The sequence below is a fragment of the Pteropus medius genome, unplaced genomic scaffold, assembly GCF_902729225.1.
Source record: "Pteropus medius unplaced genomic scaffold, Ma_sr-lr_union100, whole genome shotgun sequence".
Taxonomy (NCBI): Eukaryota; Metazoa; Chordata; class Mammalia; order Chiroptera; family Pteropodidae; genus Pteropus; species Pteropus medius.
The window spans coordinates 57,121-60,285 of NW_024352789.1; the positions used below are offsets into that span (position 1 = coordinate 57,121).

Genomic DNA, 3,165 nt, shown 5'->3' on the forward strand with positions numbered 1-3,165 from the left:
GGTGCAGAAGGGGGCCTGGGAGGGCGGCGGAGGGTGGGGGCGGGGGGAGCCGCAGCTGTTTGGGAAGCGGGGGAGGGAGGGGGGGATGTCGTTCAGATGACACCGAGGTGGTGGGTTGGGGTGTGCGAGTGTGCGTGTGTCCGGGGCCGGGTTCGCCGGTGCCTGTGAAGTTGGGACGCGGAGTCACCACGAGGCGGGCAGGCAGGACCCTTCCTTGGGACCTCCTGGCCCGCTTCCGAGCCCCCCGATGGGGTTCGTCAGCTGCCCCAGCTGAAGAACCCCCAGCCAGAAGTTTGCAGCTGTTCAGCATCTGGGCAAGAGTTCGCCAACCCCTCTTTCCACCTAGGGCGGCTGAACTGGGCCGGGGCGGGGGGTCTGGGGAGCGCGGCGCGGGCTTTCAGAGAGGGGAGCCAAGAGGCGGAGATGGTAAAGCCTGTCTCCCCAGTGCCAGCCCCACGCTGTCAGGTGTGGGTCTTGCAGAGACTGGGGAAGGGGCGCCTCCCCGCCCCCCCCCGCCCCCCCAGCGATTCTGTGCTCCTTCACAGCCTCCTGAGGTCTCTCCGGAAGGAGGGCTCCGGGGTGTGGGCAGGCTGGGAGCCACCCACTGGCTTATCCCAGGTTGTCCTTCCGAGTAGGAGGCTCTCTGTGTCCCCTTAAGCAGTACATTGTTGATGGGTTGGGGGAGGGTACAGTGGGTGGATCCTGTGTCCCCTTCTCTGTGCCCGGCCCCCTTTTTGAGGTCTCCTTGTAGACCTGGTTTCTTGGTTGGGGGCTGGCCCACCCCCACCAGCCCCAACCTCTCCGCCATCCCCTCTATGGGTGGCCTAGGCATTTCAGGGACCAGCCTGGACCATGGGAATCCGCGGTCTGGGGTAGTGACCTTGGGCTGCTCTGGCCTCAAGATAGGAGGGGAGCACTAGGCTGGGTGTTTAGAAGTTAGGGAGCTTTCTGCCTCCCTCCCCTCCACATCCCTAACAGGGAAGCCTCCGTGGTCAAGGAGAGAATGAAAAAGGCACATGTCAGTGTCTACCCGCCTGTGGCCACGGCTCACGCCCGCCCCAGGTCTCACCCTGGCCGTCCCAGCTCCCACGGCCCTGCCTGGGAATGAATTTCCTTCCTGTGGCTTCCCAGTGTCGGGCAAGAGGTGGGGGTGGAGTGGGTCAGAGTGGGGTGGCCGAGGACCTGTTTCTCCTAGGTGACTCCGTGTAGCTCTCCCCCTCCCCCCAGCACGGGCAGTCGGGCTCTTGGGTCTCAGTGGTCATGTTCTTTGTTGTAACTCCCCTGCCCCAACACACCTGGTGCGTGTGAGTGTGTGTAAGGGGAGGGGTCTCTGGTGGCCCTTGGGAGGGAGGAGCTTTCGCTCACACGCCTTTAGAGACCAGAGAGGGTGAGCTTTCCAACCTGCGATCGACCACACAGCAAATCCGTGTCAGGATTTTAGCCCAGCTGCCCCTCCTTCAGGCCCAGCTTCACGGTAGAGAGACCCTGGCCAGGGAGATGGACTCCTTGCTCTGGGAGGCCCTGGTCCCACGGGAGAAGCAGTGCCCAGGCGCCACAGCCCTCGTGGCGGGGGATGGGCTCGGGAGGCTGGGCTCGAGCTTCTGTGTGCTATACCCGGGGCCTGGAGTAGAGTGGTGGGAGACGGGAGGTGGTGGGTGCTGCCCGTTGTCCCCATTCGTACCTGCCACCCCTGCCCTGGGGGCCTGGGCTTCCCAGCTCTGCCCCTCTCGGCTGCTGGCCCTCCTCATAGGTTGGGAGATGCGATAGTCTCTCTGGCTGCTGTTATATAATCTCTCGCCGGCAGATTTTTCTTTTTCTTTTTTTTTAATCTTCCCTGGGTCTTTCTTGGGAAGTGTGATGAGGGTCTGAGAAGGTGGCGGGTAGACTCCCAGGTGGGGGCTGCAGGAGCAAGGAGGCTGGGGGAGGCCCCTGATGCGGACCGGAGGGGACGCCTTGGGCTTAGACTCTCATTAATGGGGACCTAGGCCCTCCCGCCCCCCTCTGACCCTGCCCTGGGTGGCCTCGGCTCTGGGCGCCCCTGGCCCCTTGCTCATCCTACCTGCCTTCTCCTGGCCACCTGGGCCCCTCCCCACCCTGGTTGGCACTGGGTCTGAAATCTCGGTGCTGCGTTGGTGCTGGCTTGGTGCGGGTGGGCCCTGTGTCAAACACTTTGCCACCGCTTATGCACTTCTGAGGGGGCAAGGGGGGGCCAAAGACCAGTGGGCGAGCCCAGCAGTGCCCCCCACCCCCTGCGTCTGGAGCCAGGCTCACTTCTCTGCCCCTCTGGCCCGGAGGGTGGCGACCTTACTGGAGGGGTTGGTGAGGGGGTGAGAGAGGCCTCGACCTCTCAGGCACACCAGGTTCTGTCGTGGGCCTAGAGCCCGTCCCCAGGGGTCAGAATTGGGGCCTCGTCACACTATGGCGGCAGGTTCTCCGCACCCCTTGGGACCATGGCCGGGGCTCCCCGGGCTTTTCGAGGCCAGCTGGTCTGAGGCAATTACCTCCCTTTACAGGGAGGAAGAGGTGGCTCCAGCCTCGCCGCAGCATCCATGGAATCGCTGGTGGCTTTTATGAGCCAGTCATGGGGTCGGAGTCCAGCCAAGTGTCTGTCCTTCTGTCCCAGTTTGGTGACTTACTCATGGGGGAGGGAGAGGTGCTAGGTGCTAGGAGCTCTGTCCTGGAAGCCGGACGCCTGCTGTGTTGTGGCCGATGTTGTTCTGTCTGTCACCAGCCGCGGCAGGCAGAGCAAGCTTGGACCTCAGAACTGCCCAGTGGAGCCAGAAGGGGGAGAGGCCGGTGGCCCTGACCTGGCCTGGGAAAAAGGGGCCCTCACAGCACCTTCTTCTTCAGTAGCTCCTGGTGGCTCTGCTGAAAGGCCTTGAACTTTGGCCTAGTGGGAATGGAGCAGTTTTGGGCTCCTGGAACATTCGTCCCCCCTCACCCCCACCACCCCCCTGCCAGGGGCTGACAGCACCCTGAGGAAAGGCGCTTTGGAGCTGTGGTGTGGCAGCCTGCAGACTCCTGTCCCCCAGCCGGGGGTGTGCAGGGGTCTGTGCAGACGGGCATGCCTGCATGCACCTGGCAGGCCCCCAGCATTTAATGGCACACATGCGTGAGGTGTGCAGCGCATGCACACGCGTGTGTAGGACCCACGGAGCAGCTGCC

General features: G+C 63.8%; 1 protein-coding gene across 4 annotated transcripts in view; it reads left to right on the forward strand.

The window, feature by feature from the left end:
- MEF2D (myocyte enhancer factor 2D) overlaps window positions 1-3,165 on the forward strand; it is a 37,777-nt gene that overhangs the window by 1,495 nt on the left and 33,117 nt on the right. The window lies entirely within an intron of this gene.